This window comes from Cupressus sempervirens, chromosome 1 (genome assembly GCF_028749045.1).
Source record: "Cupressus sempervirens isolate cs-2001-9-10 chromosome 1, ASM2874904v1, whole genome shotgun sequence".
In the NCBI taxonomy this organism is placed as follows: domain Eukaryota; kingdom Viridiplantae; phylum Streptophyta; class Pinopsida; order Cupressales; family Cupressaceae; genus Cupressus; species Cupressus sempervirens.
The window spans coordinates 396,044,964-396,070,777 of NC_143118.1; positions in this window are offsets into that span (position 1 = coordinate 396,044,964).

Consider the following 25,814-nt stretch of genomic DNA (forward strand, 5'->3'; position numbering starts at 1 on the left):
GGAAGGACATCATACAACTAGGTTGACATAGTCTATGCCTCCAGAACTAGTGACTCTAGAAATCTTGTGAACTTTAGGTTCTAGATCTATAATTATTTTTGCTCCCAACCTACAAATCAACACATAAAAGAAAGATTTAGTTTTGGGGTTTGATGAGGGCTTGTATTGGTCAAGCCCTAGGTAGATAAATTTACCATAAATGAAAAATCTAAATGTAGGAAAGATGCTCGAAGGAAAGGGTGGTAAGATGAAGAGAGAAGAGGAAAAGAGGAATTAGAATATCCATATCCATGGTCTAAAGAAGGAATTATGAAGTGGAGGGGCCTAAAAGGTCTTAAAAGGCAAGTGTGTCCATTTTAAAATAGTATCTTTAGCCCTCACTTTAGTGGGAGTATGAGTTCCTCAAACTCATGGGAAAGTAGAGAAAAAGAGAAAATATTATCATGACTAAGGAGCAAAATAAATCATCAATCCCCCAACAAACTTGAGTGTTTGTCACATTCAGAATCGTATTAAGAGAAATAAGCGCTACAAAATAAAAAAGGTGCAGTTGCTTTCTTAATAATGTTTGTATACCTTATTGTGAACCACAAGGAAAAGGAAAGAACTAGGGAGAAAGGTATTGGTAAAAAGGGGATGGCATTGAATAGTATAGTAAGTGAACCCATCAAAAGATGAACCAAATGGTCTAGCAAGTGTGTGTGGCATGCTAGTCAGTCCATTGAGGGATTCAACCTCAAAGGAACTCCATGTCCCAAAAAGAAGAATAAAAAAAAAATCCCAAGCATAAGGATTGTTGTGTCCTTGTGGGATCAAAATAAGATCTAGCTTCCAAGACTATTAGTAGTCAAAATAAGGGTCAAAAACAAGAATCAAGCCTCCCAAACTATCAATAGTTTAGAGAGAGATTTAAAAAGAGACCAAGCCACCAAGAATTGTCCATAGCTCTAGATAACTAAAAGAAAAAAGAAAAAGAGAGACAAAAATCTTGAAATAACAATGCATAGATTTGGGTATACCTTAGAAATCATACCAAGCACTAAAGGCTAAAGTACTCCAAACTATACACAAAATTCGTATTTGGTTTCCATGGAAAAATGATGAGTGGAGTGTATGGCCCCATGTTAAAGTGATTGCAAATGCCTTAATGAGAGAAAAATATTTAAGAGAAGTGTACATGCATCCATGAAAGAACATTTCCACAATGAGGTGACCCCAAGAGGAGAAACATATCAAGGGAAATGAGCACAACAAAAAGATAGAGCACAAAATAGATCTACTAACTAAGGGGTTAGTAAGATGAGAAATAAGATAAACAACCATAGTTTCCAAAGAAGGAACACGAATAGGTTGAGATGTAGTAGCTAAAGGACCAAAGGCAAAGGTAGAAGGATCAAATGGAGGAGGAAAGATAGGTAAAGGTGAACAACCCTCAGAAGAAATAAGTCTTATTATCTTGTCTATTTTGTATTGTTGATAATTTCTATAGAGATGATTAGGATGAGTAGGAGGTTTTTCAGGGTGAGATGGACAATAAAAATCAAGTATTAGCACAATCTCTAAAACATGATGGTTTATAAAGAGAATGATTAGTATTAATAATATCTCCATCACAAATAAATTTATGTCATTTATGAATAGGATAAGCTACAACTTGCATGGAAGAAATCCATGGAATACCCATTTTAACTTGAAATTGATTAGAAGTAGGAATACCAAAAAAGGTAGTATAAGAAAATTTCCCTAAAAGTTCAACAAGTAAAGTGATGGAACCTTGAGGATGATAGGGAAAATAATCACAAGTTTGAATCCACACAGGAGTTTAACCATAAGTATCACTGTGAATATTTTATTAAAAAGGTGTTATTTGGTGATAACATTCATAACAAAAGAAGGATCAACCAAAGCACCACAAGAAGGCATATGATTAGCTCTAGTAGTGATGTAAAGAGGACCATTAGGTGCCTTAAACATATTATACTAACTAAAGCTAATGAAGGGAGGTTTTTTTTTAGGATAAGGTGGAAAAGAAATTAGAGGTTGAGAATCTAACTCAACATATTAACCACATAATTCACTTCTTCTATCTTCTCATGATAACTAATATGGTGATCAATGGAAGAAGGTTGATTAATAACATTTGCCAAGTGTGAAGGAAAAAGATTAGTATAAATATGCAAATTCTAATTCATTGATGCAACATACTTATTCATTTTATTAACTTGAGCATTAATATTAGTAATCTTAGAATCAATAAGGTCCAAAATAGCATTCTTCAAACCATCTCATTTGTTACTATCATGGCCTAGTTGATATTGATATTAATGGAAAGAACAAGAATCAAAATATTTAGGAAAAAGTTTACTATGATCAATAGGACAAATAGGGGGAAGATTAAGGACACAAGCATGAATCACATTAGTCATCACTTTAGATAGAGGCTTGGATAATTGAGTATAATGATGATAAGGATGAAATATAGAGGAAAAATTAGTTGTACCTTAGGATGTAGTAGCCACTTGATCATAAATTATATTTGCAAACTTGATTTTGATGAAGTTTTTAGGTTTAGAAAACTTGTTTTAATTTTCAATGGCACCACTCTTATCACTAGAAATAGAAGCCATCAGAGTATAGCTATTGAGTTGGCTCACATGCAATTAGTAATAGTGAATCATTGCGCATAGGTGTGAAAAGGAGGTATACTCAATAAGGAGGATCTCATCCTTAATGTCTTTTTGTAAATTATAAATAAAGATGTGTTGAATATCATGATTAGGAACATGATAAGAATATGAGCATAATAATGTTTAAATATACCAATAAATTTAGGAACTTTTTCTTTAACATTCTTCTTACATTGCATTAAATCAGTTAAAGAAACTTGAGGACCAATATTACTCTAAAATTGTTTTGAATGAAAGTATTAGCAAGAGTTTGAAAATAATCAATAGAATAAGGATGTAGAGAGAAATACCATTGCAAGGCTTTATCCCTAAAGGTTTATGGAAACAACTTAGCCATAAGCCTATAGTCATAAGAAAAATTACTACATATAGTCTGGAAAGTTTTAACATGAATCATATGATCTCCCTTGCCATTGTAATTCTCAAGATGAGGTAACTCAACATGTTTCATAATAATATCATGAAGTATATCTAAGGAAATGGGATTGGCAACATCACATATAGGAATATTGTACTTTTTGGATTGAGTTAAATGTGCAAGTTGTTGTAGAGATAGTTTGAACCAAGGTACTAATGGTGGGATCAAAGAAATGCTAGTAATCATAGGTATGCTATATGGAGTAGGATAGGTATAATAAGAAGAAGAAGAAGGAATATGTAAAGATGCTGGTGGAGGATAAGAAGGAAAGGGTAAAGGATTCAAATAGGTAGAAGGAATTGCTTTATATGAAGGTAATCAAGAAGGAATGGAAATAGGAGGAACACTCATGTGAAGTGAAAGATTGGGAAGACCAACACTTAAAGGAGTGGATACTTGTGTAGAAGTAGTCTTAAGAGGTGGAGCATAGGTGGGTGTGTTGGAAATTTAATGACAAGAAAGTGACTGAGAGGGGGGGTGAATCAAGAATCAATTAATATTCTTCACTTAGATTACTTATCCTTTACTTCTTTATATTATTTAATCTAATTTCATGCATGAGTATAAAGTAACAAAGAGATTAACACCATTACACTTTGACACAATATTGGTAACCTAGAAACAATCCAAGTAGAAGGTAAAATTGGGGTGGGGATACACCCATGATGCTTCACCCCTGTAGTAATAAAGTTAGCATGTTAGGGCTTACAATTGATCACCTGTAGTGATCTACTCTATTATGAGCATGAAGACCTATTAGGTCCACCTTGCAAAAGGATTTTACAATACAATGAAGTATGTATTATGTTAAGAGATTCAACAAAGGATTGTTAGGTCCACCTGGTTAGAGGATTTTATCAATGCACCTATTACGATGAATCGGCAAGATGATTTTTCTTTGCAAACTTGATTACTAAAATATATCCTTTGAATAATATGATCACCTGACTATGATGGATGAGTCTCTACTCTACTCTTTATACTACTTTGTATCCTTCTTACTTAATATGCTCCATATTTTCTCCTTGCGTTCATAAATATCTCATATTACACAACTTATTTCTTAGAAATGCACTAGAAAAATGATTTTTTCTTCCTTGTATACCCTTAAATCAATAACTTCACACATAGTTGGCTGACATAATAGATATCTTCATAATAACCAAAATATACCTTTAGGTTAGCCCAAATGTTGATGTTTGGGAAATAAAGTGTATTTGATGTTCTTGTTGATGCTTGGGAAATACAGTGAGCTTGGGTGATACACTATTACTTGGTTAGCATTGGATGCTTAGATAACACTAGAGCACCTAGGTGATACTGAAGCATATTGACTTCATCTAGATAGCTTAGTTCAAACTGAGAAATCAGCTAACACTATGAAGTTAGTTCACATTGGGAACTTGGTTTCCACTGATAACTTGGATAACTCAATTTATGTTGTGAGCTTAGTTAACACAATATAACCCTCCTCTACTTAGGCTACATTGAGATCTACTTATTGATGGAAGGATTGGTTGTTGTAGTATTAACCAACCTCTCTAGATAGCTTAAGTGATTTGTCACTAATTGACAATATTTCCTTCCATAGTATAAACAAAGTATGCTCGAAAGAGTGACAAAAATTAGCATAAAAGGTTCAATGACTATAGAAGGAGGAGGATAGCCTAACTCTTGAGCACATTCTCTCAAAGACCTAGCATGACTATTAATAAGGTGAGAGATACCACACAAAGTAGAAATTTTATTGTCACTGTTATTAACAATATTTTTAAGAGCTTCAACAATAGAAATGCTATTAAGATTTTGATTTTCTTGAGCAAGGTAAGTTTCCAAGTTATCAAATTCACTAGAAATTTTATCAAATTGCAAAGGAGGAACTCTTAAAGTGTAATCATCATAATGGGATAAGTGAGAAGAGTTATGCTCAGTGATAGGATTAAGATCATGAGAAAATATGTGAGTATCATAATGAGTCCTAGAAAGAAAAGAGGAATCATGATCAAAAGAGCCTATGAGTCTACAGCTTCACCTAATAGGAATACTATAGGTTAGACTTTGTGTAATTAAGCTCATAAAAAGGGAGATCACAAAAGAAAACCCTAATGAGATCTATCCATTAAAATTTGATAAAGAGTACAAAAGAGAGATCTAACCACACACAAGATAGCCAAATATAACTCTATGAAAGAGGGAGAAGAAGGAAGAGTCCACCAAAATAAGGTAAACACACAAAATAAAAGAGATTTAATTGCAAAGAAGAGAGATTAAGGGATCTAAAATCAAAAAGAAGAGGGAAAGATGTTAGGTTCACCAAAAGAAGGTAAATACCCAAAATAAACAATGTAACTCCAAAAAGAAAGGGTCACAAGTCTATTTCACCAAAATGTTTAGTGGTAAAATAGAAGCACTTTAAATAAGATGTAAACTTCCACTTTACATGGTCACTAAGACATTTAATTGCAGTGTGAAAGGGAAAGAGGGGAACTTCCAAATATGATTTCACTTCTAACCCATATTAGATTAGCTAGGACCCAAAGAGAAAGGGTGCTAATAGTAAATATAGATTATAGGAGGAATACAATAAATGAAAATGTACACTTTGGCCCTTCTATAGGACAACATGAATATGAAATTAAACTAATTTCTTAGGAAATATAAATCTAGATGCTATATAAATACAATTATCCCAATTAATATGAGAATCTACCATAAAGGTATGAAAGAAAATTAAATATGAAAGAATCCCCTTGAAATGCATAGAGGAATATGTACAATCATTTAAGAAATTTTGGATCTGAATCTTTTCTCAACATCTAACTATGGATCTCAATATAAAATGATGAAAGGAACAAAACCCATAAATCTCCTTGAAATATAAGATTGAAGGACTAGGTCAAATTGGAAATATATCCTACAACCAAGTTGACATAGTTCATAACTCCAAAACTGACAACTCCAGAAATTTTGTGATATGTAGGTTCCAAATCTATAATCCTTTTCATTCCCAACTTGTAAATCAACATAGAAAATAAAGTTTTGGGGGTTGGGGTTTAATGAGGGCTTGCAATGGTCAAGCCCTAGGTTAAGGAATTAACCATAAATGAGAAATACAAATGTAAGTGACTATAAAGAACAAGATAAATGTTAGGATTCAACTTGCCCATGTGTAAGTAATGTAATTGTATTGTAGATCTTTAGTTAAGATTGTAGGGTATCTCCACTCTTTACAATGGATCTATCATAATTCCATATGGTGCCATGGATATGAATGTGCATCAATGAAGAAGAAGAGGAATAATTTGATGTGGATCTCCTCCCTTAATGGCCAATAATATGCTAGATCTTGAAGAGGAAATACTCACAAAGGATTCTTCAATGCTAGATAGAAATCTCCCTGCTTAAATGCTTGAAAAAGGCTTGAATTATTGAACTCCTTGAATGCAAAAGGTAGAAATATTCACTAGAGACAAAGAGATTGAGTACATGAATAATGATTGATATGAGATATGATGGAGATATGAAAATAAAGCCTATTAGTCTCCTTACATATGAATCTTTGGGTAGGAAACAATATGAGCAGACTATATAATAGTCATAAACTAGTTAAACCCACAAGGACTTTCGGGCCCTAAGATCTAGAACTACCAGGGACTTGACCTAGTCTAGGATTATGCTAACCTAGGAGGACAAGGTTAACCTAGGTTTACTTGGTCCAAACTAGGTCAACCTAGTCTAGGAGGATAGGTTCTAGGTGCCACAGAAAGCCAAGTAAAATGCTAGAAGGATAGGTTGGCAAGATGGAAGAGAGAAGAGGAAAAGAGGAATGAACATAGGCATATCAATGTTCCAAAGAAGGGATTATGAAAAGAACGGATCTAAAATTTCTTTAAATGAAAGTGTGTCCTTTTTAAGATGGTACAAAATATAAAAAATATTATAGGAAGTTTACCTTTGTATTTGTCTTTTCATCTTGGTAGTCTTCTTGCTAATAATTCTTCTAAATCATTAAGATCATCATTTGATTTACTGTCAGTATCCATAGCCTTATTCTTTGATTTTTTTTGCTTTGGATTCATCAAGGGTTAGTTAAGAATTGAAAGTACATTCAATACTGGAAGGTGTATAGCTATTAAAATTTGACAATTTAAATGTAGTGAGTCTACTAGTTAGACTATCTAGGGTTTGATCATTGTTAGTTGTGCATCTTAGTTCTTGTATTGTAGATACTCTAATTGCATAAACAAGAATTAAAGTTCCTAATACCTTATTGATAATGGTCTCAAATATCTATCATCTATAGCTTCTCTAATTGCATTTACCACTTGTTTCATTCAACCATAATACTGTGCAATAGTGATGCAGAAGCATCCCAAGTTTCTCTACAATCCTACATATTTTTAGTTCTATCGAGTTGCAATGTCTTGCATTGCTAACTTTTTTTTTTATTGTTGAGTTCTTAGTTGTTGTCAAGTCATTCCTTTTGATGCTATGTTCATTTGGTTACCGAGTGATCCTTTAATTTCTAAGTTCTTAGTTTCTACTGAGTCATTCCTTTCCATGTCAAGTTCGTGTGGTTATCTAGTGATCCTTTGGTTGCCAAGTTCTTAGTTGTTGCCAAGTCATTCCTTTGGGTTCCAATTTTGTGTAGTTTTTGAGTGATCATTTGGATTCCAAGTGCCAGTATTTTTTGGAGCCTTCATTTGTGAGTTGTCTATGTCTAGTTCTAGTTTGGGTCGAGCTTGCTTATGTTTAATTTCAATATAGGTAGTTAATATCTGATGTGAGTTGACTTGTGGTTGCACATGAATTTAATGTAAGATTTAATTTTTTGATAGGTAGACCTATGGTCTCACAAGTATTTAAGGAAGTATAGGATTAATTTTTAGAAGAATTGGGGGTAGATTCATAGAGGAGGAGAATGGAAAGATAAGTTCATGAAAGTGTGAATTCGAAGTTGGATCATGAATCTGGAAGCTATAATGTTTTTATTTGATGTAACCCAGAAGGCCTTATAGCTAGACATGTATACAAATTATTTGATGAATCTTTAAGTGTTTTCACTCCTTCCTCCTTTGGTTATTGTTCTTTGTGTTGTGTTTCAATTGTGTTAACTCTTGCAAGGTGGTATGGATAGCTAGGTGTGCCTTTCGCCCTAGTTCTTTCTTCCTTCATACATCAGGTGGTATCAGAGCTTGATGTTTGTCCTTGTGGTGATTGGATCATGTAGAACACTAAGTGAATTAGGTTGTAGGGTTATAGATGTATAGATTTGACCTATAACTTGTAGAGGGTTACAATCTTGCAGGAACCTAATTTGTAAAGATGGTTCAAGGTAGAGAAAATGTTGATAATCCAATATTGGATACATTGAGGTAGGTTGTAGCCAGATTAGTGTTGGAAATATAAGAGGAGTAACTAAGATGGCATGAGTGAATTAGTTACTACTAAAATAAATCCTAGATCCCTTAGATGTCAATAAAAAATAAAATATGAAAACTAAATATTGTTGATGCTCGGTAAACACATAAAATGTTGTGACACGGTAAGTATTGATTATGAAAATCTTTAAATGTTATTCATGATTACCCTTACTTTAACTTAGTTGCAAACACATAAAAGAAAATAGCATGAACACATTTGACACTAGGATTTAACATGGAAACCCAATTTGGGAAAAACCACCAATTGTAACTAGTTACTATTTTCACTCTTTTGACATGAGCCCTATTAGGAGCCAACCCTATTAAAGGTTACAAAACACACTATTAGGTGTGACCTTGTTAAAGGATTTAATCACCCTATTAGGAGTTGCCTTGTTGGAGGTCTTAAGACAATTCAATAGAACTACCACCTTGTTAGAAGATTTAAAAATAGTTGTTAAACCAACTCTGTTAAGAGATTTAGATCGCTACTACAATGGCTAAAGAGTAACAATGAGATGACCTAATTTGAATGCAACTAAATTGTTGATTATAGATCTCTATTCTAGCTTGTACTTGATCCTTTTTGATCAAATATATCTTTTCTGCTCTATAATGACATTCTTCTTATCCTTCAAATTTTCTTTCTTTCTTCATCATTAAATCTTCAATACATTCATAACTTCTCACTTTCATTGAATCTACAACTAGACCTTATATCTTTCACATTGTCAAGTCAGCTCATATACAAATTAGAATAATTAATATTCATCATCTCAGTCAGCTAGAACCAATAGATAAATTAATTAAGCTTAATATGCCAAAACAAGAAAATCATTTATTTGTCGACCTAGCTAGGTAGACACTAACTCAGAAATGATTTCCTATGTTAACCAATAGAAGTTCGATTAACACTAAAAACTTGCAAAGATCCTTTGGAAACCAAGTGAGCTTAGTTAACATTGGTTCCATCCAAATTTTCTTCATTAATTGAGTGAGCTTGGTTAACACTCATCTTCTACATACCATCCTTCAATGCCCGAGTGAACTCGGTAGATACTATCTTCTAAACTAGGAAAACACAAGAATGCTTGGTAGACACAAAAAATTGTCTTCATTGCCTAAGTGAGCTTGGCATAAACTGACTAATAATGATATGACATTTCTGTAACATCAAAGACAATACATAATTAATCAATTGTATCCAACAATCTCCCTCTTTGGCATTGATTGAAACACAACATGTCATAACACAATGAAATTTTGTAACAAGAATAAAGTAAGGAACATATCCTTAGTTGCATTCATGAGAACTCCCTCTATTAGTGTGATCTCTTTCTGCCTTATGTTCCTCCTTCTATCTACAATAACTTTTGTCAAGTTCATTCTCCCTCACAAATATTTATTCATAAAGTTTCTATGATAGAAAACTTCTCCTTCTTTGGAATGACAAAAATTTCGATGAGAGATGATAGTAAACTTCTCCCTCTTTGAAAACACATGCCAAAGACATCAACTCTATTAATATCAATGTACCTTAAGTATTGATTCATTTGCAATATACCCTTGTCAATTCTACACCAACTTATTGATCTTCAACTTAATTTGGTTGATGTATCACTAATCTTTATTTAGTGAGCTTTAGATAGGGGAATGACCCTTAGCTTACCTCTTAGATACATAAATGCATCCTTAGGTAATGACTTAGTGAATATGTCTGCAATCTATTCTTTTGTATTTACATATTCTAATTGGACTTATTTATCCTACACCAATTCTCTTAAGAAATGATATTTTATAGCAATGTGCTTTGTTTTGGTATGCATCATTGGATTCTTTGATATATTGATTGCATAGGTGTTATCATAGTATATGACTATTGGATCTTTGATCTCTATCTTCATTCCTTCCAATAGTTTTTTGAACCAAATAATGTTAGAACAATAAACTATTGCTCCCACATATTTTTCCTTTGTTGTGGATTAAGAGATGCAATTTTGTTTCTTGCTTGTCCAAGACACTAGTCTTTTACCAAGAAAGAATCCTCCACAGCTAGTGCTTTTTTTGTCATCAAGACTTCCTACCCAATCAGCATCAATAAACACATTCAAGTCCAAATTGCCTCCAAATTTGTACCATAAGCCATAGTCTTCAATACCTTTTAGATATCTCATGATTCTCTTGATTGCCATCATGTGATTTTCTCTGGGATTTGTTGAGAATCTTGCCACCATACCAACTGTTAATGCAATATAAGGCCTTGTATGCACTACATACTACAATATTCTAATCATTGATCTATATGTGGTCTAATGTACTTATTTGGAATCATAATTCTTGGAAAGCTTTTGTCTAGTAGACATAGGGGTTCCAACTGGTCTTAAATCTTCCATTCCAAACTTCTTTAGTATCTCCTTGATATACTTATATTGAGTGATGTAGATACCATTTTTGTTCTACTATATCTACAACCCAACAAAGAATTTTATCTCACCAAACATGTACATCTCAATTTTTTTAGTCATTTCTTCTGAAAATTCTTTGCACACGTCATCATTTCTTATGAATAAAGTATCATCAACAAATATTTTTTCCAACACAATCTTCTTGTCTAGTCCTTCTTTGATATACAAAATACAATTATCATTTGTTCTTTGAAAGACAATCTTTACCAAGTAACTATGAAGTCTTTCATACCAAGCTCTCGGAGCTTGCTTGAAATCATATAATGCTTTGTGTAACTTGAAAACCATGTCTCTTTTTCTAGGATCTACAAAACCTTCTGGTTGTTCAATGTGGACTTCCTCATCAAGAATTACATTCAAAAACATAGATTTAACATCCATTTGATATACTTTAAATCCTCTATGTGTTGCATATGCTAGTAAAGTTCTAACACCTTCTAATCTTGCAACAGGAACAAAAGTCTCACCATAATCAATACCTTCTTCTTGAGAATAACCTTTGCATACCAGTCTTGCCTTGTTTCTAGAAACTTTTACATCTTCATTTAACTTATTTCTAAACACCCACTTTGTGCCAATTACATTTTTATCCGTAGGTCTAGGAACAAGAGTCCAAATTTTTTTCTTCTCTATTTATTTCATCTCTCCATTCATTAATTTAACCCAATTTTCATTATCCAGAGCATCTTTAATATTTCTAGGTTCAAATTTAGCAATTAAACATGTACCTTTTAATTTTCTTCTTCTCATTGTTCAACCAAATTTGTCTCCAATGATCTGATCTAGTGCATATTCCTTCTGACATATCTTGCTCACATAGGTTCTTTGGGTTTTGAATAAGCTCCACTATTTTCATTATGAACTTTAGTATCAAGCTTAGGTCACACTATCTGTGACTCAAGTCTATCAGACTCAGTTTGAAATAGTTTGGTAGCTTTTGATTGCAACTTGAGTCCTTCAGATTGTGACTTGGGTTGCACCATCTGCAACTTGATAATTGTTGGAGATTTTGGGGACTGGAGAGATGAATCTTCCTTTCTTTTAGATAAGTTTGGTAGGGTATAAGGTTCATAGTAAAAAAATATTTTGTAATCTTCTAGCCCCTTGCCACTTTCTTCTTCACTCTTTTCTGCAAACTCGTCAATTCTCACATGTGCACTTTCTATGATTTTATGAGTAGACAAATTAAAATATTCATATGCTTTATTTCTATAGGAGTATCCTAGAAATATGCCTTCATTACCTTTTACATCAATTTTTTCTTTTCTAGATTCTTCCAAGATATAACATTTGCTGCCAAATATTTTCAAGTAACTTACATTAGGTTTGTAACCATACCATAGTTGATAAGGATTTTTTTTTTAATCCTTCTTCAACTGTACTCTATTCAAGGTATGAACTACAATGCTAATAGCTTCCTTCTAGTATTTGATAGCAACATTATTTTCAATCATCATAGTTCTTGCACAATCCATGATAGATATGTTTCTTCTTTCAGCTATACCATTTTGTTGTGGTGTACTAGGGGCTAATACTTATCTTTTAATTCCTCTTTCAATGCAAAAATTATTAAATTAATTGGAGATGAATTCACCACCTCTGTTTGATCTAAAACATTTCAATCTCTTTCTATTTTCTCTTTCTACTATTTCCAAATACCATTTGAACTTTTGAAAGGCTTTTGATTTTTCTTTTAGATACATTACAATCATCATTCTAGAATATTCATCAACAAAAAGAATGAAAAAAATTTCTCCACTGTAACTCTCTATTCCAATAGGTCCACATAAGTCTGTATAAAAAAATTTTAAGACTTCTTTTGACTGATAGTTTTTTCTTTTGAAACTAGTATTTCCCACCTTACCAATTTGGAAATTCTTGCATAAACCCATCTCAGGTTTCTTCAAACTAGGAATACCTCTTACTCTTCTATGTTTACTTATCTTAACTAGATTATCAAATTTGCATGACATAGTCTTTTGTGCCATAAGAATCTTTCTTCTACTTGAGCAATAAGATATGAACATTCACTAAGATCAAGATAAAATAGATTACCTTTTGTTTCCTTGTCAGATCCAACCAGATTTCCTTTTCCATCTAGTAGTTTTGCATGTCAATTCATGAATTCTACCTTGAATCCAATGTTATTAAACTATGCCACAATTAGTAGATTATGCTTTATTCCTTCAATCCAATAAGCATTGTCACATACAAGTTCTTTAGTCAATGAAATACATCCTTTTCCTTTTATGTTACAAGGTTTATTGTTTCCAAATCTCACACTACCTCCATCATAATATTCCATGTGCTCAAATTTTGTTTTATCTCCAATCGTATGATGTGAATAGCCACTATCAATAATCCATAAATTATTTTTTCTAACATGAGAGATAAGTTTCATCTTATCTCCTTCATCATCAAATTCATCTTTTACATCAATATATACCATTTCATCTTCAGTGTTATCAGAATCTTTAGCTATAAAATGAGATTTCTTACCTTTTTTCTTGTAGTTCTTATAGTTCTTGGAATCATTCTTTCCTTTGTTCTTATTTATTTCCTTTTCATCTTTGATTTCTTTTCTTGGACACCTTGCAGAAATGTAACTTCTTCACAAGAAAAATAGATCAGAGGAACTTTACCTTTGTACTTTCCTCTACCTTTGGAATACTTTCTTGCAAGTAGGGCTTCAACAACTTCAAGATCATTGTCTAAACTTTCTTCTATTTCTTCTTCTTCACTTATTGATTGACTCAACTTTGATTTCTTGCCCTTTTCTTTGAGTGAGAGTTTATCTTTAAAAGCAGACTCAATAACCTTTGAACTAGGAACATAGTTATCAAAGTTATCTAACTCAAAAGTTGTCAATCTTCCAACTAGAACATCTAAAGATATTTTATTATTTGGATCACATCTCATCTCTTGAATAGTAGACACTATAATTGCATAAATAGGAAGAAGATTTTTAAGTACCTTGCTTACAACTATTTTCTCTTCAATTTATCCTCTAGATGCTTTGACTGCACTTACACTTGCTTTGATTCTTTCCACATATTTTGCAATATTCTCATCTTCTCTCATTTTCATCTAATCAAAATAACCTCTAAGAATTTTAGTCTTATCTCTTCTTACATTTTCATCTCCTCCATATATGTCTTTTAGTTTGGTCCACATCTCATGAGCTATTTTGTAGTCTTTGACTTCATCAAATTCAATATAACTAAGAGTAGATGCAATATCAATCATCATGATGTTATGATTCTTCCTTTTAGCAATATCTGCAATTGATAATGTTCTAGTAGGAGTCATGTATTAAGAATTAAGATATTTGCACCTTGAATCACTGATAGTAGCCAAATGTAACCTCATAAGTTCTTTCCATGCTATCAAGTGATCATTTGGATGTCGAGTGTCATTATTTTGTGGAGCCTTTGTTTGTCGAGTTGTCTATGTCTAGTTCCAGTTTGGATCGACCTTGCTTGTATTTAATTTCAATATAGGTAGTTAATATCTGATGTGAGTCAACTTATGGCTATGCATGCATTTAATATAAGATTAAATTTTGTAATAGGCCAACCTATAGCTACACATGTATTTAAGTCTAGGATTGAGTTTTAGGAGATTTGGGAGAAATATTTGTGGAGGAGGAGAATGGAAAGATAAGTGCCTAGAAGTGAAAATTTTGAAGTTAGATCGTGAATCTGGAAGCTATAATTTTTGTATTGGTCATAACCTAGAAGGCCTTATAGATGGGCATATATGTGAATTATTTGATGAATCTATAAGTGTTTTCACTCCTTCCTTTAGTTGTTGTTCTTTGTGTTGTGTTTCCACTATGTTAACTCTTGTAGGGTGGTTTGGATAGCTAGGTGTGCCTTTGGTTCTAGTTTTTTCTTCCTTCATGTGTCAGGTGATATCAGAGCTTGAGGTTCATCTTTGTGGTAATTTGGTCATGTAGAACCCTAAGTGAATTGGGTTGTAGGGATGCAAATCTACAGATTTGACCTATAACTTGTAGAGGATTATGATCTTGTAGGAACTTGATTTGTAAATATGGTTTGAGGTAGAGTAAATGTTGATAATGCAATATTGGATACATTGAGGCAGATTGCAGCCAAATTAGTGTTAGAAATATAAGAGAAGTAACTAAGATGGGAGGGTGAATTTGTTACTACTAAAATAAATCCCATATCCCTTAGATGTTAGTACAAAATAAAGTCTAAAAATTGAATCTTGTTGATGCTCAGTAAACATACATAAAATATTGTAACTCCGTAATTATTGATTATACAAATCTTTAAATGTTTTCTGTGATTACCTTTACTTTAACCTAGTTGCAAACACATAAAATAAAATAGCATGAATTTGACACCAGGATTAAATAGGGAAACCCAATTTGGGAAAAATGACCAATTATAACTAGTTACTATTTTCACTCTTTTGAAGTGAGCCCTATTAGGAGCCAACTTTGTTAAAAGTTTCGAAACACACTATTAGGTGTGACCCTGTTAAAGGATTTAATCACCCTGTTAGGAGTGGCCTTGTTAGAGGTCTTAAGAAAATTCAATAGAATTGTCACTTTATTAGAGGATTTACAAATAGCTATTAAGCCAACTCTATTAAGAGATTTAGATCAATGTTAAAATGGTTAGAGAGTAACAATGAGATGACCTAATTTGAATACAACTAAATTTTTTATTATAGATCTCTCTTCTAGCTTGTACTTGATCCTTCCTGGTCAAATATATATTTTTTGCTCCACAAGGATATTATTCTTATCCTTCAAATTTTCTTCCTCTCTTCATCATTAAATCTTCAATGTATTCATAACTTCTCACTTTCATTGAATCCACAAGCTAACCTTATACTTATATCTTTTATATTGTCAAGTCAACTCATATATAACTTAGAATAATTAATATTCATCATCTCAGTTGGCTAGAACCAATAGATAAATCAAATAAGCTTAATATGTCAAAACAAGAAAATCCTTTGTTAGCCAACCCAACTTAGTAGACACTAACTTAGAAATAATTTCCTATGTAAATTAATAGAAGCTTGGTTAACACTAAAAACTCACAAAGATCCTTTTGTAGCTGAGTGAGTTCAGTTAACATTGGTTGCATCCAACTTGTCTTCATTAATTGAGTGAGCATGGTTAACACTCATCTTCTACAGACTATTCTTTGATGCCTAAGTGAACTCAATAGATACTACCTTCTGAACTAGGCAAACACAAGAATACTCAGTAGACATAGAAAACTATCTTCACTATCTGAGTGAGCTCAACATACACTGACTAATAATGATATGACATTTGTGTAACATCAATGACAATACACAATTAATCAATTGTATACAACAATTAGATGCTATGGAGATATCCCAGAGGAGAGGAGCACATCTTGATGATGTAAGTGATGATAAAGCAGTAGCACCAAACCCTAATCTAGAACCTAAAGAAGATCAAGATGAAGCAAGGTTGTTGAGAGTGTTTTTTAGGAAAAATTTAGAGCTTGCTATCAAAGTTGTTTCTTATGATGGAAAATTGGACACCAATGCTATGTTGGATTGGATCTCTGAAATGGAGAATTTATTTGAGTATGAAAACACTTCTGATAATAAAAAGGTGAAGATTGCTATTACTAGGTTGAAAGGACTTGCCTCACTGTGGTGGGAGCATTTGGAAACTGATAGACAAAGGAGAGGAAAGGAGAAGATTAAAACTTGGGTGAAGATGGTGAGCAAAGTGAAGAACAAATTCCTTCCTATTGATTGCTAGGTTAGCTTGTTGAGAAAGATACAAAATTTGAGGTAAAGAGACATGAGTGTGAAAGAGTATATTGAGAAATTCTACAAGTTGGACATCAGATCTAGACATGTGGATGATGATGTTGAGAAAATTGCAAGGTACATAAATGGATTGAGATCTAGAATTCAAGATGAAATAAGTTTTGTGAAATTGGAAAGTGTAGAAGAAGCATACTAATATGCCTTGAAAGCTAAGGAGATCTTGACAAAGAAGCATGAACAAAGACAAAGAGGTGAGGTGGTAGATTCCAAAGAGGCAAAGATAGATCTTATTGTGAAGGTGGCAGATCTGACAATTATGTGCAAGATAAAGACAAATATGAATGGAAGAATGATGACAAAGGCAAGACTAAGTGGAAAGGTGGTGATTCTTACCTAGGTGGTATTGGTTCTTACTGAGGAAGAGGTAATTCTTATTCTAGAGGTGGTTTTCATGGTAATTGTTTCAGATGTGGTAAAGTGGGACAGAGATTTTTTAATGTAGATCCTCTAAAAGTAGGCAAGGTAACAAAAATTATGTGATTCAAGGAGATGATGAGGGTTCACCTAGTGGACATAAGGCTGGTGAAATTCTAATGATAAGAAGAACCTTATGTAATAAGCAGAGTGACAAAGAACCTATTTTAAGGAGAAGTCTTTTCAAAACCAGATGTAAGATAGCCAAAAAGTGTTGCAAATTGATCATTGATAGTGGAAGTTCTACAAATTTGACATCAAAAGAGTTGGCTACAAAGTTGCAATTGCAAAGGCTAGAGTATCCTAAAACCTATCATGTTTCATTGATCAAAGATGAGCATAAAAATATTGGTGAGTGAACAATATATTGTGAAGTTCAAGATTGGTCATTACTTTGATAAAGTTTTACATATGACAATATGCCTATGGATTGTTGTCATATTTTGTCTCATAGACCTTGGCAATATGATCGATATGCTATACATGATGGAAGATTGAATCAATATACTCTTTGGGTGACTAGGAAAAATAAAATATCACTACCTTTGATTGAAAGTCCAAATAAGGTTAATTGTACTACTATAAAAAATTGCATGGTTAAAAAGAAATAATTTGAAAAGGAAATGAAAAAGAATCAAGTTTGTTTTGCTAAAATTCTAAGGAAATCGAATTGTGTCAATAGTAACCAAGTGTCAGTTGTAGACACCTAAATTTGATTACACTATTTTAGTAATCCTATTTAGTTATCTAAAAAGGCATTATTAATTAAATTTCTATTTAATTAATCCTTTGTCATCCCCTAATTGATTAATTTAATTAATCATCTATAGTCCTAATTGATAAATCAAATAATCTATTATTTATCAATTAAATCCTTTTCTCCTATCTAATTCCAAAAATCCCCATTTATTAAATAAATCTATTTGATAAATGAAATCCTCAAATTCAAAAACCCCTAACCTATCTCTAATCCTCCATTTAGCCTAATCCACCCCATCCACCCATACTAACCAAGCTTAGCCACTAACTCACCCACCCTCATTAATGCCATCCACTTGCACATCTCTAACATCCCTAATCTAATCCTAAACCCAAGCCTAATCCACCCCCTAATGTTGTCACATTCCTTAAACAAGTTTAAGACTTTCCTAATCCAAACCAAAGTCTCCCCTCAAAAAACCCAACCACTAAGTCATGAGTGCTCTTACAAAACATAAAAGACTCTTACAAGCCTACTCATGACTCTTACATCCATCTTACACACTCTTCCCTCTTCCACACTCATTCCTCTTACATCCCTCTTACATACTCAACCCCACTCATCATTCCTTTAACCAACCCTTTACCCTACCCTCTCACACTCATCCTCCTTGTGACAAGTGTCACCTTCCCATTGGTGCTAAACAAGCACAATCCATGTGCTCTCCTTTGAGTGCATCCTAGCCCTCCTTAAGCCTTCATCCATCCTTGCATCTAAGCCCTCCATCCCTCTACCCCTTAGCCTATAAATTGAATCTCATCCCAAGCCATTTCATCAACAATCTTTGAGCTAAAGTTACCATGCTATTTTGAGAACCAAAGCCATCAACCATACCCTTATAATGCCAAATTGAGAGCTTACAAAGCTACCAATTTGCCATTACCCATCTCCATTGAAGCAGCTTTTGAGCATCTTGAGCATACATCCACAGCAAAAGGACACATCTACAGAATCAAGAAAGCATGGAGTGCTTTTTCTTGTGAGGTTTGCACTTCTTGTTTTCTTCCTTTGTCTAAGCATATATGTGAATTTAGTTTTTGGTTTGTGAATTTTTACTTTATTTGTTAATGTTCTTTGCATACTGATTCTGGTTCTACATTTTGGCACGCCCGGTGGGACCCCACTATGGGTCATTTAATCATCTATTTTCATCTATATGTCATTTTTCTAACCATCTAATGTTTGTTGTTTTTTGAGTGTTTTGTGAGGGTATTTTGCTTGTTTTTGCAGGTTAAAGAATGCACTTAGGAAGAAGAAATACCATCTAAAAAAAAAATATGCATTTTTCAGCTTTTTTTGGTGCAATTTTAGCATCTGCAACCTATTCTGTCTGCGAAAATCAACGTTTGTGAAAATCCGCGTCTGCGCAAATCGACATCTGTGAAAATCCGCATCCATGAAAATTGACATCTACGAAAATCGACATCTACGAAAATCTGCGTCTGCGAAAATCGTCGTCTGCAAAAATCCGCATCTGCGCAAATCGGCGTCTCTGCTTGTCACCTATGTTCTGTGCTGCAAATCTATTTTGTCCTCTTCATATTTTGGCGTCTTTGTATTTCAGCGTCTTCGTATTTTGACAGACTGTCTTCTCTGCTTGCTTATGTTCCATTTTTGCTTTATTATTTCTGCACTTTGTAGCTATTAAAAAAAAAAAAAAAATTAGTGGTTCCGTAGGATTTAGACCATTTTAAGCATTTTTACGCGTAGAAAAAACAACAAAAAAAGTTTTAAAAAAATTTCCCATAGTTAAGCTCTCATTTTTGAAGATTTTGGCTAACTAACTAAATTGCTTTTTTTTTGTCTCAATTGTAGGTTGGAGCACATATGGAACCACTAACCATGTTTCTTGCAGGTTTTCATGTTGCTAAAAAATGAACTTGAATGTTTAACCATTTGTCTTTGAATGCATGTTGCTAAAAAAATGAACTTGAATGGTTAAACACATTTTCCATTGAATGAATGTTGCTCAAAACACACTCTTGAATGTCATGGATTAAAATCAACTTTCCTTGGAATGCATGCTTAAAATAAAAAATCCAATCTTGAATGCGTAGGATCAATTAACCATTACAATATCAAACACTTCATTTGGAGCTTCTAAAATTGAACAAAACAAATCTCTTTTTCACATGCAATCTAGGTAAAGTTTGATTTTTGGACATTTAAGAAACTTTGTTAAGTTAAAATACAAATTTACAAAAATCAATTTGAGTAGTTCCTTGGACTCACCTCTTTTCTAATCACCCATCAAATATTAACCATTGGTTGCAATCTTAGCGCCATTTATGGGGATGGGTCTACTTGAAAAAGGTGTTAAATGTTCCACAATCTAACTCACTCACTTGGTCTTTGAACGTTTGCTTTAACTTTATCAAAATTCTTAAATGGCCAAAACTCTAGATTAAATCGATCACACTTCAAGTTTGGGCACTAAAATTGAACAACAACTGACGTGGAGAGCCTCCGGGCGCACGCTTGAAATCGAATCTCACACACTTTTGTTTTGGGCTTAAAACAAACTCACACTCAATCTTGAATGCCTTAAAGAAAATTAATCGATACTTGACGTGGAGGGCCTCCGGGCACACGAGTTTTCTTTTTTTGACCCTAACTCTTCTTATTGTTTGCATTCTTCGATCGATTTACTTTTGTTGGCACTTCAAGTTGGAATTAAACATTGTCTCTTAAACATGAGTGCTTGCAAAGTCTAGATTAGCACACATAAGAGTCAGTTGGTAAAAGAACAAGCATATTTTTTAGCCCAAGGTCATTCGAGTCTTCTCTCCCTTTGTCATCTTTCGAGGCCATCTTGGGTGCATAAGATTAGGATCCAAAACCTTGTTTCTTTTTAGGAGGCCTGCTTGGGGATTTCATCACCCCTTGGACAACCTCAACTCCAGCGTTCTGGCAGAGTATAAGAATCGGGAGGTGAATCAAAAGACACCTCTCTTGGGATCAAGATTTTGTCATTCGGGCTAAGCCTCAAGGAACTTTATACCCTTGAGAAGTGAAAGAGGAGAAGTGGGTTACCGCTCCTCTCGGCTGTGTGACATCCTTTTGGTCTCATCTACGGATTTGGGCCTCACGTACCTTGCGTATATCGAGGACTCCCTAGCTAAACCAATTGTCAGCCTTGCAGAAAACCATCTAAGATGTTAATGTGTTTGGAGTGACTGATCGAAACATTTGTAGAACATACACACTCCTTGGCGCAAGTATCACATTCTGAGAACCAAAAACTTCTATCTGGGTGTTCCTATCTATTGCTTGTTTTTATTTTACTTGTTGAATGAATGTTTGCCAAACTTGGTCAATCCTAGCTTAGGGCACACTTAGCATAGTCACTGCCTATTTTGGAAGTTGAACAAGTTGAAGCAAAACAACTGAGATTTTTCTCAAAGCCAAGAAAATTCAAGAATTTATGTCGGAACAACCCAAACCCAAACAGAAGTTTCACAAGGTCAAACTCAAGCCATCTCTAGCATACCAAGAACTTTCAGCCAAGAGAAAAGAAATAACACCAAGCCCACGAATTGCCAAACTCCACAAAGCAGAGGACAAAGCTATTGACGAAGCACTTCAAGAGGCCTGGTTAGAGCGCACCATCAAATTTAGCCAACATCCAGGAGTTAATCCTACTTATGCCTTACCAACTAGGCATGATTTCTATGATTAGACACCCTTGTTTCTCCACATCTTCTTGGATAAGCTTCACTTTAGAGTCATCTTTGTAGAAAAGCCAGCCATCTTAGGTTATCCCCTTAAGCATTATTAGCTCATCCATCTCATTTAGAATCATACCATCTAGCTAGTAATCGAAAATCTGCACATCTAAGCTTTCAAAATTGTTGTCACCTTGCTAAAAGTTTGCCATTCCTAAAATCTTTCAAATCCACCAATCTCACCAAGGTTATCCCTTTGACAGAGCTTTGTCTAGGGTAATCTAGCTTTGTCACTTGTTATCCCTCATCACCTTGAGCTAAAGGTTGGGATTCGCAAGTGGTCAATCTCATGTTCTTCCTAAAGGATCATCAGTCTATCCTTAAGTTGACACAATCACCACCAAGCTTGCACATAGGAAAGCAGACCTTTTGTGCTTTGACAACATATCTTTGAAGTTAGAATCCCCAACCCGATCCTCCTTAGGTTTTGTCATATAGCTTTGCCTCAACCTAGGAAATCATTTGCATAGAAAAGCCTTCCCCCTTTTGCATCCATCAGCATTATTGCATCTCATCCCTAGGAGCATTTTTCATGCCACCCGTCACTCGCTTAGCCAAGAAGAAAGAAACAATGGAGCCCTATCATTTGGATCGAACAGCCTCACCCCCCTTGAGCACTCAGCCATCCTTTAGCCCAGAGCAAGCTATGCCATCACCTACTAACATTGAAGCTTTCATGAACCAACCAGGAAATGCAGTATTGGTAAATGCCATTATAGACAAAAACAAAGAGACAATCATGGCTAATTTTCGAAGGGACAATGTAGGAACCTTTGACTTTGGAAGACCCCCTCCATTATCAGATCCATCTCACCCATTGTTTGGGCAGCTGCCACCACCCATAGGCTCTTATGATCCAAATTATCCTCAATATATTCCAAAAGAAGAGCCTCCAGCCAATCCATATGACCCAACAGACCCAAACATACCATCATCCACCCAAGTTGAAATCTCCATGCCGCAAGCCAACCCAGCCACCACCACTCCATCCTTGGTTCATACCTCTCCGCTCCAAACCCCCTTTACTCAAAACACCTCACTGTTCACCCCCTTCACTATTGCTACTGCTCCCCAACCCAGCCTTCCAAATCCACCCATCTCCCAAATCAGTGCTAGCATCTTTGGCCAACCTCAGCAATATACAACAGGGCTGCCACCCATGGGGCCAAGTAATCAACCTTTCATCACCCCTAGCTTGTTCACCACAGCCCAAAGTACAATCCCATCATTTCCATTAAGTCTTGGGAGCTCAATACCACCAGCCACAAATTGACAAGCTACTACCTTCACTCCACAAAGCTATCAAAACCCACAAGCTACTGCCAATCTTCTACCAAGCTCCCAAGTTACCCTAGCTCCCACCACCACTCTACCAAGCTTCCAAATCCAGCCACAAAGCTATCAAACCCCATCAGTTCCATTCCCAAGCTTTCAATTCCCACCACCTCCACCACCAACTAATCCATTACCTCCAATTACCAACTACTTTTCAATGCCACTTCTAGGAGGTAATCCACCACCCCATCCAACCACCAATTATTTGCAGATACCATCCCAAATGGGGGCACAACCCACATATATTGGTCAAACCCCACAAGCCCTCCGATCCTTTCCCCAAGCCTCACAACCATCTTATACTTTACCTCCACAAAGCAATCCATTTATCCCACAGCCAGCTTATGTTCCTCAATTCCAACCTCAAATCCCATATCAACAGAAAGCCTCGCAACACATGCAGCAATATGCGCCGCCTCCCCCTCAACAACCCGTCATCCACCATGCAGCTGCCCAAACAATGTACAATCCCTATCAGCAAATCCCTCATAGCCATCCATATTCAGTGGCCCCATCCAGCACATACCTACCTCAAGGCACTCCTTCATTGGGGGCACCCCAACCATCACCTATCAATTCAGAGTGGGAGCAAATGAAGACAACTCTGAAAGCCATCCAAGAAGGGAATGATCCAAAGACATTCAAGTTTGAGAATGTGTGTCCTTACCCATTTGATAGAGCCATTACCACGACACCATTTCCCGAACACTTTGAGGTACCTAAATTTGACAAATTCAGAGGAAAAGGAGACCCTGTCACACATATCAAAGAATTTTACATGCATTGCCAGGACGTGGCATACAATGATGTCTTCCTCTTGCGCCTTTTTCCCAAAAGCTTGGCTGGACCAACTCTTGAATTGTTTTATAGAATCCCCTATGGCACAATTAAAAACTTTGCTGAATTATCTGAGGCATTTGTAGCCCAATATGCCCATCTTGTTGAAACAGAGCTATCAATAGTTGATCTTGTCCACACCAAGCAAAAAGGTGGAGAAAGCCTTTCCGAATACCTGCAAAGATGGCAAACCCTTACCACCCGCATATCGTGCACCTTGCTAGAACGCCATGTGGTGAAAATGTTTATTGATAATGCACATCCCAGCTTGGCTCACCACATGACCATGAACTGTTTACAGACCTATAAGGATATCAAAGAGAAAGGAATGATCCTTGAGCAAGGACTCATCAAAGATGGTGTGGTAAAGATTTACAAAGAGGCCAACCAAAATCAATCACATTCCAATGACAAGTCTAGGTATTGGAACAAAAACAAGCATGTTGCAACAGATGGGGTTACTGACACCAGACATGTGAATATCGTTGGTCCTTCTCAAAACCAGTCTAACCCACCATATCAAACAAACAACCAACAAGCTATCAATTACCAACAACGAAATAACCAAAGCTATCAAAACCACAATACAAGACCCAACTTTCAAGGGTCTAACAATCAAGCTAATGCCATCAATGTAGCTACAGGGCAAAAGCCTAGATTCCAACCTGCACCTAGAAACTATACACCCCTTGGTGAGCCATTGGATGTTATTTTTGAGAAATTGGCTAAGGAAGACCTCATCGAATTTCCTCCTACCCAGCAAATTGATCCAAGCCAATCCAAAGTTGCATGGTACAAGGACAATGAGTATTGCAAGTTCCATAGGGTAAATGGTCACACCACCCTCAGATGCATGAAACTGAAAGACTATGTGCAAGACCTCATTGATCGGAAGGAAATCACTGTTGGTGCCCAAACCTCTCCCAATGCAGGCTTACAGATTTATCAAAATGCTTTTCCTCCACACAACAACCAAAATCTTGGAAAAGCACCTATCCAAAACAACACCAACAACTGCTAGCCAAACCAACAGCATGGGAAGAACAATGACCACACTTCATCCTATATAGACTATGGTAGCCTTATAGGTTGTATATCTGAGAAAGAGCCTTCTATCAATGTTATCAATATCCGAGGACCAGATAATGAGTGTGCGGTCACCACTCGAAGAGCGCAATTTAACATCGTAGGCCCACCAGTTTCATCAACACCATCAGCTCCATCAAAAAGCCGGTGCAATATCTTGGAACACCTTGGGAACATGCCAGCCCAAATATCCATTTTAGACCTTCTCTGCACTAGTCCTGTGTACAAAGACATCCTTGATAGTGCTCTCATAGAATCCCGTGTCCCTTTTGATATCAATGCTACTGATTTTCATAATCTTGTTGGACACCTTTCATCCTCATGTGCCCTATCTTTCAAACCCACTAACATACCTGCGGTTGAGCCAGATCACACCCTTCCCCTTCGCATAGCCATCATGGTATCCAATTTTTCCGTGAAAAGAGTAATGATAGATAATGGATCAGCCTTGAACATTTGCATCCTAAAATTCATAAAAAAAGCTGGGTATACTGAGGCAGATATGATCAGTGAGGTTATCACCATCAAAGCTTATGACAACTTGGAAAGGACCACAGAAGGGACTATTTTGCTACCAATCAAGGTTGGGCCGGTCATCCAAGAGACAGTTTGCCATGTTGTTGATCTAAACCTACCATTTAACATCCTCCTCGGTCACCCATGGATTCATGCTATGAAGGCCGTTCCATCCACCTACCATCAGTGCATCAAATTTCCGCATCAGGGCACTGAGGTAACCATCCACGTCGATCCAGAACCCTTTGCTTACTGCAATGCGGTTGAAGCTTCATATACAAACCATTTCCCTAGA